General features: G+C 55.1%; 1 protein-coding gene across 7 annotated transcripts in view; it reads right to left on the bottom strand.

Annotated features, from left to right (window-relative positions):
* Positions 1 to 15,358, bottom strand: part of RIMS3 (regulating synaptic membrane exocytosis 3) — a 40,305-nt gene extending 24,947 nt beyond the window's left edge. For 6 of the 7 annotated variants that reach the window (XM_081224756.1, XM_081224755.1, XM_081224758.1 and 3 more), the window contains exon 1: positions 15,034 to 15,358. The gene's annotated coding sequence lies outside the window, so the exon portion shown is untranslated. Of the gene's footprint in view, positions 1 to 11,538; positions 11,632 to 15,033 lie in introns of all 7 variants that reach the window. The other variant, XM_081224757.1, reaches the window with a different exon arrangement.
* Between the last annotated feature and the right edge of the window lie 233 nt (positions 15,359 to 15,591).

The following is a 15,591-nucleotide window of genomic DNA, read 5'->3' as shown; positions in this document are numbered from 1 at the left end:
ATTCTTCCTCTGTCCTCCCCCTGACGGATGGGGTCTGTGTCTCTCCCCAGACACTCTGTGACATGACCATCAGTCAGGAGTGTGTGTATTGGGGATGTATCAGGGGGCTGACTCCCAGCTCCACCCGCAGTGTGTGATCCTGAGCAGGTCATTCAGCTTCTCTGAACCCTCATCTCCTCTTCTATAAAATGAATCTACTGGCCATCTGGACCCAGCCCGACTCTCCGGGCTGGACTGGGGATCAGATGGGTTAAAGAGGAGCAGGAAAGCACAGTAATTAAAAGCAGAGGCTCGGGCTTCCCTGGTGGCGCAGTGGTTGAGAGTCCGCCTGCCGATGCAGGGGACACGGGTTTGTGCCCCGGTCGGGGAAGATCCCACATGCCGCAGAGTGGCTGGGCCTGGGAGCCATGGCCGCTGAGCCTGCGAGTCCGGAGCCTGTGCTCCGCAACTGGAGAGGCCACAGCAGTGAGAGGCCCGCGTACCGCAAAAAAAAAAAAGCACAGGCTTTGGAGGCAGACAGACTTAGTTCAAAACCTAGACCTGTCACTTACAAGCCATATAACCCAGGGCAATTTCCTTAACAACCCCCCTGAGCCTATAGCTCCTCATCTCTAAAGTGGGGATAATAATGCCCGCCTTAGGATTCTTAGATGAAATATTACAAAAATAAGGATTGGTACATGCTAAATGCTCAGCTTGGCAATTATATTATTACTATTCATAATGTGCCTTTGTAAATGGTAAAGGACTTCACAGGTGTTGGTGCTTATGAGTCTGGATTGCAACCAGGTGCAACCACTTCACGGGACAGCTCGGAGACCAACGGGATCACCTCCCACGCCAGCCCTGGGTGCAGGGTAAGTGTGGGATCTGGGTCCCTGCACCTCTCCGTTGAGGTGGGAGCTGACATGTGAGGCTGTGCTTTTCCCTGCCAGCATCTCAGCTCCTGGTCCCTCAGAGGATGCTGGGTCTGGCATTGGAGACCCCTGCCCCAACCCTTATCTAGCACTAGGGCTGCCCACCACATTGCTCATGCCAATCGGTGCCCATGTCAGGGGCCAGACTTAACCTCGGAATCCCTCTTAACACAGTGCTGCCTCACCAACTAACGAGAACCAGCTCATGAGGTAATACTGATATTTTTTACCTGCATCTCCAGAAGGTGGGGGTATCCCTTGTTTCTAGCCTTCACTTTCCCCCTCAGGGAGAGACAGGTGGGTGACAGAGCTGGTGCGTGGTGGGGGAGGGTAAGTTGGGCCCAGGGAGCACACCCAGCCTGAGTAGGGAGCACTCTGCCAGCTCCTCTCCTGGTTATGTGACTTTTATCTCCTCCAAACCAGGCTCGCACACACACTACACACAACCGGGAGAGGCACAGGGCACAGAATTTCAAATGTGTGATTACACACCATGCAGACCCACATGATACACACTTAAAGACACAATCACATGTGTACAAAGACATGCACACACACCCCTAAGATACTCATCCACACAAAAGCACACAGAAGTAGCCACACTGACAGCCACAGGCAGGCAGACATACACACACACCCTCCCCCTGGCCCCCGGCCCCTGCCCAGCTCAGAGGCAGGAAGAGCCCCATCCCTTCAGTGGGCAGGGAAGCAGGAAGTGTCTTACTTGGATCTGTGGGTTCCCTTGGCCAGGCATGCACAGCAGCTCTGAGCAGGCACTTGTGTGAGCTTGCACACACACACACACACACACACTCTGGCCCCCAATCTCACCCCTCTGGCCCCCGTCCCCACAGGCTGAACAAAGGATGTCATCGTGAGGTCGGTGGCGAGGAGATGAGAAGGCTGGCTGGGAGCAGCTGCGGTCGCCATGGCTACTGAGCTGACCCACTTCTCCTCCACCCAGCCTGGCCCACTCAGCCCAGGCAAGAAGGGACAGGCAGCTTTGGACAGGGGGCGCCTCTCCCATCACACACAGTAAAGGGGCGGCCCTCTGAGTGTGTGGTAGGGATGGGTTGAGCAGAGAGACTGGGCCCCGATACAAAGGCAAGAACCAGACATCTCCTGAGGAGAGCAGGGTGCTCAGGTCTCCCCCAGCCTCGGGGCCTCTGGCCTCAGGGGTCCATACGGGTCATGCACTTGCCCTGGACACGTTCTCAGACATAGTCCTCACAGCAGGGCAGGGGCTTGGGTGGTTGGGCCCAACCTGTGTCCTCCAGACTCCAAGGACTCGGGACACCCAAGGGTGAGGCAGACCCAGAGCTGGGTGAGCCCTGTCTCCTGTTCAGAACAAGGCTCCTGAGGGCAAGGTTCGTCTTCCCCACTTGGACTGAGGGCTGCTGGGGCATGGCCAGGCCTTCCTTCCTCAGACCGGGCTGCCATGTGTCTTCTCTCAGCCAGGGGGCTCCTGAGGACATGGCTGCATGTCTTCCCTCAGAACTGGGTTCACAGAGGAACAACTCGGCCTTCAGACAGCTCAGTCTTGTGAGGAGTTGGCTCACAAGGCAGAATGAATCCCTCCTGTGGGACAGCCTCCCGCAGCTCCCCGTTTCCTTCAGAAGAAAGTAAAAACCCCTCACAAGACCCACAAGTGAAGTGACCCAGCTCATCTCGCACTCCTGCCCCTCCTCCGTATTCCAGCCACACTTGCTTTTTTTTTTTTTTTGCGGTATGCAGGCCTCTCACTGTTGTGGCCTCTCCTGTTGCAAAGCACAGGCTCCGGACACGCAGGCTCAGCAGCCATGGCTCACGGGCCTAGCCGCTCTGCGGCATGTGGGATCCTCCTGGACTGGGGCACTAACCCATGTCCCCTGCATCGGCAGGCGGACTCTGAACCACTGCGCCACCAGGGAAGCCCCACATTTGCATTTTTTTCATTCCTCGAAAGTGCCACTTTGTCTCCTGCTAGCCTGGAATGCTCTTCTCCTGTCCCTCCCCACCCTCGTGTCCTGCGGACCTGGTATGTGTCGCACCACCTTTGCGGGCTAATCCCTACTCAGCGCTCAGTCCCAGGCTGGATGTCATGTCCTAGGAGAATCTTTGCAGACAAGGTTAATCCCCCTGTCATGCTCCCCCAGACCCTATACCATCCTTGCCTGTTGTGCGTTGAACTGTGCGCCCCCCCCCGCAAAAAAAAAGATATGTTGAAGTCCTAACCCTTGGTACCTCAGGATGTGACCTTGTTTGGAATACATGAAAATAACAGACAATTCCACCAATGTGTAGTTGTAAAGAGGGAAAAGTTCTGCTCTCTGCTTGATAACTGTCTTTTTATTGATTAACTGATTCCTCCTCCTGTCACTCTAGTGGACTTACAGAGCTTGAGCTCCAGAGCCTTGTGGGGCATAGATTCCAGGTGGAAGCATCCAGGAAGAGTGCACATGCTTCCCGACCATCTCCATTACCCACCCCCTCTCATAACTTGTGGCCAGATGTGGCAGCGGTTGCCTGACAGGGGCTGCTAGACTTGGCACTTGAGAATGCCACTAGAAAACACCCTGGGGCTGAAGCCACTCCCGAACAGAAGCAAGATGTCGCCCTCAGTGGATAGACCGTCCAGTGCTTCTCAAACTTAAATGTGCACACAAATCACCCGGGGATCTTACTGAAATGCAGATTCTCATTCCATGGGTCACAGGAAGGTGGAGCCTGAGTGTCTGCATTTCAAATAAGCTCCCAGGTGATACCCACGCTGCTGGTCTGAGGACCACCCAAAGCACTGAGAGGTAAAGATAAAACACTCTGGCTGTTCTGCAGAAAGAGTGAACGCTTCAGGATGGGGAGACCAGAGCAGGCATCACGGAGAAATTCTCTGCAGAGCACCTCGAAAGGTGGGTGGGATTTAGAGAGGTACAGGTGGCAGGAAAGAGGTGGAAACTAGCTGGGAAGGTCCAGAGAAAGAATGGTATGTTCAGAGGCTGGTGAACAGAGCAGTGCAGTTGGAGCAGGACGTATGTGCGGCTGTGGAAGAGAGGGCTGGGAACATAGGCTGGGAACAGCCAGAGAAGGGCTCTGAATGTAGGGCTAAGAAGTTTGGCTTTAATCCTGAAGGGAGTGAAATCTGACATGGTTTAGATGTAACATTTTACAGAGATCAATCCAACACAGTGCAGAATCAGAAGAAAGCCGGACAGGAAGAGCAGGAAGAGCAGTCAGGAGGCAGGTAAGAAGGGCTGCACTGCTTCAGACAGTGCTGGTGGAAAGAGGAAAGGGGTGCAAGAGTCGGGGGGGTGCTTGGGGGAATGCCTGGAGTTAGCGATGGGACAACGTTGGGGGAAGGGCAGAAACCAGAATCCACCGTGATTTACAGGAAGGGTGAGGGCTGACAGGTGCCATCCCCACAGCGTGAGGTCCTGGAGGGAAAAGTTGGCTTGAGGGAAACATGAGTCCCTATTTTAGAAATGATGAGCCTGAGATAATTTTGCAATTCCCATATGGAGGTGTTGGACAGGTAAGCAGATTCCCTGGAGTTCAGGAGAGCAGTGTGAGTGGGCAGGATTTGGGTGTGTTCCCAGAGGGAAAAGTGAGGTGTGGATAGGAAGGAGAATGCCCAGAGGAGGGTACAGAGTGAGGAAAGGGTGAGAGGTAATACCTACAGTTAGGGGTAGGAGGAAAATGGAATCCACTGAAGGAGGGAGAATCAGCAAGTCAAAGTAGGAGAACTCAGAGAAGATGTCGTGAGTACACAGATGGCCAACCTGGAGGCCCTACACACCCTGACATCGAGACCAAGGAGAGGCCTGCCCAGCCCAGGATGCAGGAGGGCAAAGGAAGCCCAGGCCTGAACAAAAGCACAGCCTGAATGGAAAGCAGAATTTGGACCGGTAGAGAAGGGAGCTGGATTCCCTGGGGAGGGTCTGGGTTGCAGCAGGATCCCAAGGGGCCTGGGGCTCCCAAGCCCTTATTCCAGCTCAGCCCAAGCACAGGAAAGACAGTATCCCCACTCACAAACACACACACTGCACTTTGCACACCCACTGACTACAGAACCCCCAGGGGCAGAGCAGAGAAGCAGGGGAGGAAGTCTTTGGGGCAAAGCCTCATTGCTGGGGAGCACATAATTTATCATGCAATTAGGACTCTTTCAAAGAGTGAACAGAGACACTACTAACAATCACACCAGAACCACAAGTGTAAGTTAGGACTGTCCCAGGCAAACCCTAGCCCTGAGGGATACTGGATCCCCTCCCCTGCCAAATACTCACTTGGTCCCTGTTTCCCCTTCCTAGAAAGGGTGGTAGAACTGACAGATAGGTGAGAGGGACAGGCTAGCTCATATTCAGAGGGAGGGGCCCCGCTGAGGGTGTTGGTGGATGGGGAAATCTCACCCCCTCCCAGCCCCGCCCCAGCCTGAGCGCCGACGCCCCCGCCGAGGGGGAAGCGGCAGCACCACGGACAGCGGCCGGCCCCCCCCCCACCCCCGCTCTCCCTGCTCCCCGCGGGTCTGGCCTTATTTGGCCAGGGGGGGAAGGGGCTCCGGTTACCAGCCCCGCGCTGAGCCGGAAGGCGCCGCCCTCGCCCGCCGTCCGCCCTGGGGACACTCCCCGGGAAGCCAGCGTACCCTCGGCCCCAGCCCAGACAGACACTGCCCTCAACGCACTCTGCCTTCCCAGGCACGCCCCTGGCCCCCGCACCCTCTCTGGAGCACAAAGCCCCAGGTGCACGCCACACACTTGCACACAGCCACTCGGACACACCACAGAGCCAGACACGCTCTACAAAGACGACGACACAAACAAAACAACAGGCACACACCACACCCAGCGTGCAAGCCACCAAGACGCACAACACACACACATACACACACCAGATGCCTCACAGACACACATTACACAGAGACACATTCACCACAGACCCACATGCACATCACATACAAGACACCCTGCCATACACGCCCAAACTCACACAACGCACAGAGCCTCCCCACAAAGACCCTCAGACATATCACTCAGAGGTCCTTTCACCACGGACATGCACACGTACATACAAACTCTCTCTCTTACACACATGCACACACACACACAATATGCCTCCACAGAGACCCTCAGATGTTCACCATGGATACACAAGCACACGCCCCACACTACCCAGGCTCCCCACCCCTCCTGGAGCCAAGGCCTGCCCTCCCGCTGTGGACATGGGAGTGGGGAGGGGCAGGCAGGACTTTCCTCCTGCCCACCTGGCCCTGGTCTTGGGCCCTGTGGATAAATCCTCAGTGTCCTCTGAGGCCCACTGGGGTTGCTGCCCCATCTCCAGGGGCAGGCAGTGAGCGGCACTAAGAGGTGGGAAAGGGGAGAGCAAGGAGAACAGGACCTTTGAGACCCCAAAGCCTCCTGGCTTTGCCGTCCCTGGGCCCCAAGCCCTGGGGACAGCCTCACCCTCACCCATGGCCCCCATAGCCTCTGCACTCCCTGGGACTCCTGCCCTCTGGGAGGCCCTAAGGCCCATGTTGTGCATGGGTACCTGGTGGACTGTGGAGTCTGCAGCTCCTGCCCCCCAACAAAGCCCCCACCCAGGAGTGCCCAAGTCCTGCCTCAGAGGCAAGAGGCATCCTACCCTCATCCAGACACCCCAACTCCAAAAGCCCCCCTCTCAAGCAAGCTGGAGGACAGCAGCCCACATTCTCCTATCTACAGGACAATCACAGCACGATTCTCTGAAAGCAACCCAAGCCAGGGCACAAGGTGAGGAGAACGGAGTAGGCTGGCACAGCATAAGAGACCCCCAAATTCTCCAGGTAGGTGGGGGGGATCTTAAAGATTATCTAGGTCCACATCCCTGACGTCCCTGTACAACTTCCCAGTTTTGCATCATCCACATACCATTGTGTGTCCCTCAGTGGTTTATGCCAAATCTCCATACGCCTGTAAGGTTCATTGATTATTTTCTTAAAATTGGCACTTTTAAGTTAAATGCATTTATTTTAAATAGAAATGTTGTGTTACTACTATAAATGGAAAGCCAATACCAATTTTAATAAATAGAAAATGACAGTAAAATAAGTACAGTGAAAACAAAGCTATATTATTAAAGTCTAGCTCCACAGAGCTGCCAGTCACGATCTCTGTGGTTTTCCTGTTTTTTTTTTTTGGGGGGGGGGCGCTACACCACACAGCTTGCGGGATCTTAGTTCCCCGACCAGGGATCAAACCCAGGCCCCGGCATTGAAAACGCTGAGTCCTAACCACTGGACCACCAGGGAATTCCCCAAAATCTCTGTTTAAAAGCAAGGGCAGGGACTTCTCTGGCGGGACAGTGGTTAAGAATCCGCCTGCCAGTGCAGGGGACACAGGTTCGATCCCTGGTCCAGGAAGATCCCACATGCAGTGGAGCAACTAAGCCCGTGCACCACAACTACTGAGCCTGCGCTCTAGAGCCCATGAGCCACAACTACTGAGCCCTCGGGCTGCAACTACTGAAGCTCATGCGCCTAGAGCCTGTGCTCCACAACAAGAAGAGCCACTGCAATGAGAAGCCCACCCACCACAACAAAGAGAAGCCCCCGCTCGCCGCAACTAGAGAAAGCCCGTGCGCAGCAACAAAGACCCAACACAGCCAAAAATAGGATAAATAAATAAATAAATAAATATTTTAAATTAAAAAAAAAGAAGGGCAGCAAGTGTGGGAAAGTTGTTAAAGACACACCAGCATGGCACCGACACTTTCTTCCTGGGACAAACTTGGACTTGATAGAGTTGAAAGGGAACCAACTTTCTCAGTATGTGAGCCAATGCCATGCAGTGGCATGTGCACGAGCCACTGAAAGTCATCTCAGGTCTCACTGAAGGGACCATGCTCATGTTGGGAAGGAAGTTCTAGGCTTGCCTGCCTCCTGTAGGAGCTTGGATGGCACGGTGGCAAGCTGGCACCCTGTTGCCACATTCCATTCCCATAATAACAATCCTTAGAAATTACTCAGTTCTCTCCTATTTACAAATTGTCCTTACACCTACCATCTAATAGGAGCCTCACAGCAGGAACTACCATGTATGGTTCCTCACTGAGAAAAGGAAATGAGCTGAGTCTTAGGAGATGAGTATGATTTTAGCAGAGAGAACTGTCCTGACTGCTCACGCCCTCCTCATCCCTCTCTCCCCCACTCCAAAGAGAGGTGAGAAAATCAGGGTCTCATCTCCCTAACTCTCTGCTCAGGCCTCTGAATGACATTTGACAGGCTCTTCGGAGCCTGCCCTGGGTGCTGCTGCCCCCGGAAAAGACTCCTCTTGAAGTCACAATGCTAGGTCTGTTTTCACCAGGTGCCGTCTAGATGGAAGGCTGGGGCCAGGCCCACCTGGCACTGTAAAAACTATAGCAGATGTCTTTTGAAGTATGATACTTGCCCAGATTACAAACAAACAAGGGCCATGTCTGCATGTCTGAGTTTGTTTTCCTTCCCTGCAGGCTGCAGTTGATTGGACCAGGGTGGGTACTTGACCCCCTCAGAGCCAATCAGATCCTCTCCTGGGAGTTTGGACTTGGATCTGCCAAGCCCTGGGTTCTATCTCTGAATGTAGTTGGAACTGAGGGATGAAATACAGGAACTATAAGTGGTCCATTATCTGGAGAAGCTGAGAAAACCCAGCGTGTGGAGACAGAAAGGTGAAGGCAGCCAACAAGGTACAGAGAGCAGCTGCTTCAATTTTTCCTGGCCTACAGGTCTCACCTTCCAGAGGCTGACGTTTTTCCTACTCCTCAGTTCCCCCCAAACCCCCTGTGTTCTCATAATAAACCCTTCTTTATTACTGAGGCTGGCTTGAGTGGGTTTCTGTATACAAGCAAAGACCTAATTAAGGACAGGGGAGAAGCTGGGAGCTGGAGCCGCAAAGATGAACAATCTCTGTGCCTGCACAAGAAGAGCTCAGTTTCATGGGACACAAGGAGGAAAAGATGTAGGCTCTGTGTGGATGTGGGTGAGGTGGCGGGGGGCGCCAACTCTGCCCAGGGAGGGCCGGGAGGGCTCCTCTGAGGCTTCCCAGCAAAGGTGGCAGCTGAGCTGCTTTTGAAGAATGAAGGATGTTCTCCAGGGAGACAAAGCAGGGGTGCGGAGGTATTATAGGCAGAGGGAACCACGAGGGCAGAGGTACAGAGGCACAAGACAACAGCCTGATGTGTTAGAAGAACAGGAGTTCAAAGTGTGGGGAGGGGGTAAGCAGGGGAGATGAGGCTGGAGGGGCTCTCGGGTGCAGATCATAACGTGCTTTGAATCCCATGCTAAGAAGCTGAGGCCCTTCTTGCCCTCAATGGGGAGCTATTGAAGTATTTTAAGTAGCAGGGTCAGTTCTGTGTTTTAGAACTCTGGGGCTATACAGAGAAAGGACTGGAAAAGGCAGGCCTGGAGGCAGGGAGGCTAGTTAGGATGCTGCAACAATGATTCATCTATTCCTTTCATCCACAGAACAATTCATTGTTTACCTACTACGTGCTGGGGCCAGGCAAAACTGGATTCCTGACCCCACAGAGTCCACAGTCTAGCAAGAAAGAGAGATGAGGAAAAGCAAGTCAAGTGTGATGAGTGTCGTAAGAAGTACAAGGTCCTATGGAAGGGGCTGATGTTTAGTTTCCAGTTTAGGCTTCTCTGCAGAAATGATGTTCAAGCTGGTATCTATCTGAAGGAGATAGATAAGCAGGGGAAGGGCATTCCAGGACAAGGGAACAACATGTATGAAAGTCCTGCAGCTCAGGGAGAGGGCAATTGGTACAGACGATCCAAAAAGGTAGACAAGGACCAGATCCCACAGGGCCTTGCAGACTACGTCAGTCTGGCTTTATTCCAAGAAATCTTGGAAGGGTCTTAAGCAAGGAAATGACACAATCAAACGTTTATCTTTAGAAGATCACTCTGACTACAGTATGAAACCTGAAATGAAGCCGGGCAAAAACAGAAACGTAGGGCTTCCCTGGTGGCGCAGTGGCTGAGGGTCCGCCTGCTGATGCAGGGGACACGGGTTCGTGCCCCAGTCCGGGAGGATCCCACATGCTGCGGAGCGGCTGGGCCCGTGAGCCATGGCCGCTGAGCCTGCGCGTCCGGAGCCTGTGCTCCGCAACGGGAGAGGCCACAACAGTGAGAGGCCCGCGTACCGCAAACAAAACAAAACAAAACCAGAAACGTAAGGAGACCAGTTAGGAGGCTGTCACAGTGGTCCAGGTGAGAGCTGATGCTGGTCCGGAGTGGGGCAGTGGGCAAGGAGAGAGATGACAGACTGGGGAGAGGTATTCAGGAGAACCAACAGGACTTGCTGAGGACTGGCTGTGGAATGTGGGGGTGAAGGAGAGGGAGGTGTCCAGGAGAACTTCCAGCTTTCCAGCTTGAGCAAGTGGGTGGATGGTGGTGGCAGAGATGAGCTAGGGACACGAGGCAGAGCAGGTGCCAGCAGGCAGAGCTGGGACCTGAGTTTGGACCTGAGACTGATCATGAGACATCTAAATGTGGTCCAAGAAGTAGTTAGATTTGCAGGTCTTGAGCCCAGAAGAGGGCATTCAAGTCAGGTAAATGAGATTACCTGGGAGTGGGGCAAGAGTGGGCAATACAGGGCAGCTCTGAGGAATCATGGTTGCAGCAGGGCCTGGGCACAGAGTGACCGGAAGCTCTGAGCTTGGAATATCAGAACCGTGAAATCCAAAGGCTTCCTCTCTCAGCCCTGGGAAGCATCTGGCTTTGGCTCCACCTCTCCTGGCCGAGTATCACTCCTGAGCACAGGAACTTCCTGGATGAGACAGCCCTCCCTTCCCCACACACCTCTTTCCTCCTTGGCAAACTCCAAGTTATCCTTCAGACCCACCCAGCTTAGGAGGTGCCTCATCCTAGTGAAGTCCAGGTATGTCCAGGACTGGACATGCCTCGTCCAGGCATGTGCTCTCCCATCTGACAACCTGGGTTTGATGCCACCTGATGGCTGTGTGACTTTCGCCAAGAACCTGAATCTCACTTTCTTCATCTATACAATAATATAGATGAATAATAGGAAATAATAATCGTACCTACCTCATAGGGCTGTTTGAAGATGAATATGTCAAGTGCTTAGCAGAGAACCTAGCACACAGTAAGCACTAAATAAATGTTACTATTATTAACATCCCACCCACCTTGGGACAGTTAGTCATGCCCTCCATCTTACCCCTCCTCCATCTGGGGACTATTTGCAGGTCTGTGTCGCTCCCTGCCTCTTCCTATTCCAACCCAACTTGTGGGGCCATATAATACACAGGGCCCAGGGCTAAATGAAAAAGCAGTATCCCTTGTTCAAAATTATTAAGAATTTCAAGATGGTGACAGTCCAACATTAAGCGTGGGGTCCTTCTAAGCACAGGTTGCCCTGTGCAACCACAGACTGGTGAATCTCGCCCTGCCTCCACCCCCAGTCAGCCCTAGGCCTGGGCCTGGCCCAAAGTTGGTGTCAACCCCCCTGCAAGAGAGTTAAAATACCAACTGACATTGCAATAGGGTTTTGTGATTTCTATCTGGAATTTCATTTTATCCTTCCCATGGACAGATAACATCAACCCCCTTTTATCATTGAGGATACTGAAGTTCAGAGACAGGTGTGCCTTGCCAGAGGTTACCCACCTCAGAACCGCAGAGCTGGGATGTGAATATAGGCCTGGCTGGTGCCAAAGCCCTGCCTCTTGTCCTCTGGCTCCCCAGAGAGGTTGGGAGAACCTGGGCCCAAGAGATAAACTTCATCAACAAGACCCAGAGAGAGGGAGCTGGAGGGACTGGGACTGGCCTCCTCCCTCCTGGGGTGAGTCACATAAACAACCTGCTCCCTGGGCACAGGGAAGGGGGGATGAGAGGGCAAAAGGTCACTCCTGAGAAGGATCTGCCTGAGGGCCACAGACCCCAGCCCATGCTCTCTGGAAATCAGCCCCTGCTTCTTCTGCTTCAAATCCTTTAGAGGCTGCCATCGGCTTCAGGATAATTCCTAAGTCGAAAGTATCCTGCTAGATAGACCAGGAGGTCTGGCCTGGCTGTGCTGACTCCTGCCCCCTCTCTTCCCTCTCTCCCCGACTGCTGCCCTCGCCACCATACCAGGCCTGTTCCCACCGTCACCAAGGCCTTAGCACACCCGGTTCCCTCCTTCTCTGCCTCCTCAACGCCTTGTCACGCTACCGTCGCTGCATCTCTCCTTTCAACACATGTCACGTGCTCTGGGCCGTCTCCCAGCTAGAATGCCCGCTCCATGGAGGCAGGAGCTGCCTGACACACAGTGTTTAGTACATCAGCTGTCTGAGCACATCGTCCTGCAACAGAGGCAGGAGGGCCTTGCACTCTTTCTCCCCTTCTCTCCACTCCTCCTCAACCCTCCTTTTCTTGTCCAGGCATCTTGAACTCAAGGTGTGAGGAGCCCAAACTTGCAAAGGGAAGAGAATCATCACACAGCCTGCACCCTCCACCTGCCAGTCCTGGGCTGGGTGCTGTACATCCAGTTATGACATTTAATCTGCCAAGCACCTTCCGGATGGGGGTGGGGCAGTATGGGTGTAAATTACTCCTATTTTTCCAGAGGTGTCTGAGACCTGAAGTATAACAGAGTCTGGAGGCGGAGGATGCGGGACTTGAACCCAGGTCTCTCTGGTGCCCAAGAACTTGGAGCCCTCTCTGCTGCTGTGACTCACTGCTCCCAGGCAGCTCACCTCCAACCAGAGAACAACTGTTTCTAACCCATGGCCTCCGTTCACACACAGCCCAGGCAGCACAGCTCCTTTGTTGGGTCAGCAAAACACCAGTGCAGGAAACAGCTCCACTGTCAGTGAGAGGCCAACGTAGAAGTCATCCCTCCCCTGGGTCAACAAAATGCCAGTGGGGGAGAAACAGTTCCCAGGTCAGACAAACACGAGTGGCGGAGACACCCCATGGTCAGCAAAATGCCAGTACGGGAGGCATATCCTGCAACCCCAAGTCAGCCGAAGGCCAGTGTGACAGACACTTCCCTACAGCCCCCTCTACGGGTCATGGGCGTGCACAGAGTCCTCCAAGGTGATGCTCCCGGGGTGGGGTAAGGGAGGCAATGGGGCTGGGCTGCCGCCCTGGGGAGAAGGCTGCAGCCTGGGAGTGGGGCAGACCTGGGTGAGAGTTCTCACATGGCATTAATGAAATCAACCACCAGCCTGCCCCCTCCTCCCCAGGGACCCTCCAGGCTCCAGCTGATGCAATGCCCAGGCTGGATAATTGTTTTCTTCCCTCCTTAAAGGGCCAGCTGCTGCTGCAGCTGCAGACATCACCCAGACCCCTGACAGACCCCACAGAGCTTATCACCTGGTTAGGAACAGGGTGAGCCCAGAAAGTAGCAGCTCAGCCCTGGGCTCAGCAGAGTAAAATCCAATTATGTCCAGAGACCAGATGTGTCTGTGAGCAAGGAGGGAGGGAGAGAGAAGAGTTCAGGCCTGACCCGCTGAGACCGCATGCCCCGAGGGATGGGACCTTGGTCCCTGCTGGATCCTCAGCCCCTGGCTCCTGCCTGTCCATCCATCAGGTCCTTGGCACAGGGGTTGCTCAGGAGTTCAGCAGTTACCTACTGAGCTCTCCTGAGTGCCAGCCTCTGTGCTAAGCAGCTCAAATCCACCATTTCATTTACTCCTCTCAGCTGACCTAGAAGGTGGGTCTGTTTTACGAAGGAGGCTCAGAAAGGGGAAGTGATTTCCTCAATAGTGCATAGCCAGAAAGTGGCAGAGCCTGGGTTTGAAGCCAAGTTTGCCTGACTCTGGGCTTCATACCTGCAGAATGTTGGGTAGGTATCGAACCCCATGGCTGGAGGTCCCTAAGCCAAGCAGCTGGCACAGAGGGCAGAGAAGGGGTCTGTGGGCCCTAAACAAGCTCTGAAGGGCATGAAGCTTGGACTGATCACAGGTTTCACAGACCCCTTCCCCCACCCCCTCACCTCCACCAGAGGATGCCCCATTAGGCTGCCCACATGCCCCCAGGGACAGTTGGCAGCTGTCTGATTACAGACTAATTGGTGGCTGGCAGGAACTGTGGGGCTGGCTAGTTAACCCCTTGGTGACCAGGCCTAGTCCAAAAAGGCCCTCTCCTCACCACTTCAGGCCCCAAACTCAAGGAGCCCAGACAGAAGAAGTCATCACAGGCAGAAGACAGGACCAAAGAGGCAGCAGCCTTCTTCTCTACATCCAGACAACACGCCTGGGGCTGGGGCTGGACACTGATATATATTCACCCAGGATCCCCACCCATGAAGGGCCACATCCAAACAGCCCCCAGGTGGCAGTGCAGCCAGCGCCCCTGTTCTCTGGCCTTGGTATGGCATTGCCCACCCCATCCAGGACCACAAGAGCTATGGGTCTTCCCTGGGTTTCCAGGCCCAGGGTACTGGGAAGAAACCCACTCCTCAGGGATGGGTTATCCAGAAAAGGTGATGTGGACATGGGTCCAGGCAGCCTGGGGGCCAGCAGGTGAAAACACCCTCCCCTTGCATGAGAGGGTGCCCAAGTTGCCCACCAAGGGCCTTGCCAAACCTCCCTGAACCCTGGATTTCCCACCGTTGATTGACCAACTACCTCTCCCAGCTTCCCAGAAGCCCCCTCTCCCCACCCTAGGGCTGGAATGGGCATCACCCCTTTTCTTTCATAGTGTGGGGGGTAGGAGTCCTCTGGGCACCACAATGGTGTCTCACTGGGAGGAAAGAGTGGCCAGCTTCTCAACCAGGGCACAGGCAGGAGAGAGAAAGGGAGGCTGCCTGCCAGCTCCCTTTCCAGGAGAGATTTTAAGCACTTTCCAAAAATGCCATGGGAGACAATGCTGTTGAAGACCAGGGCCCCAGGTGCTCTGAGCATCAGCAAAGAACTCAAGACTCTGGGGCCTTCTACTCTATTTTCCGGGCTTCCCCAAACACCTCATGTTCCCTTCTCATACCTTAGCCCCCCAGAGTCATCACACACACTGTGCTCCGCCCCCAGGGCCCCGCAACCGCCGCCCCAGACCCTGCACACTTAAGATCCGTACGTGGCGCCTCACGACCAGAGACCCCTCCCCCGCCCCGTGGTCCCCCAGACCTCTGCAACCCCCTCCCCACGTCCACTCCCAGGCGACCAAGGCCTACTGACTTACCCGGAGGTGGGGCCGGGGTCGAGACAGGGAGGGGTCTCCGCTGGCCGAGGCGACTCCGCAAGGCGGGGCAGGTGCTCCGGGACCCCGCCCCGCGGACCCGGCGGAAGGCGCGGCCCGGTCCCAGGAGCGCTGCGGCCTCCGAGGGGCAGGGGCGCGGGGCGGGGAGGGGCGGCGAGAGAGGCTCACGGGGGCATCGCCCGCAACCGGGCCGGGCAGCTCTGCTCCGCCCGCCTGCGCTGCCTGCTCCGCAGCCGCCACGGTTCTCAGCCACCGCCGGGTGCAAAGCCCAAGCCCCGGCTGGCGGGAGGCGAAGAGGGAGGCGGGGCCTGCTGGGGGCGGGGTCTCGGTCGGGGGAGGGGTCATTGGAAGGGGCGGGGCCGGTGGGGCAGGGCCTGTTGTGGTGGGCGGGGCCTAAGGGAATCTGGAGAGCCTGGGTTTGCCTGGTTGGGGGCCACCTATGCTAATAAGGCCTCGAAGGGGCGGGGTGGAGAGGGTGCCCGAAGCCTCTCCAGGTCTCCAGAACGCTCCTGCTCATGCTTGCCCCCCTCTCCACCTCTA

Source organism: Mesoplodon bidens, assembly GCF_964165515.1.
Source record: "Mesoplodon bidens genome assembly, chromosome: 2".
Classification (NCBI taxonomy): domain Eukaryota; kingdom Metazoa; phylum Chordata; class Mammalia; order Artiodactyla; family Ziphiidae; genus Mesoplodon; species Mesoplodon bidens.
Note: the sequence above shows the minus strand (reverse complement) of the source record. Positions and strands in the feature narration are given on the sequence as shown.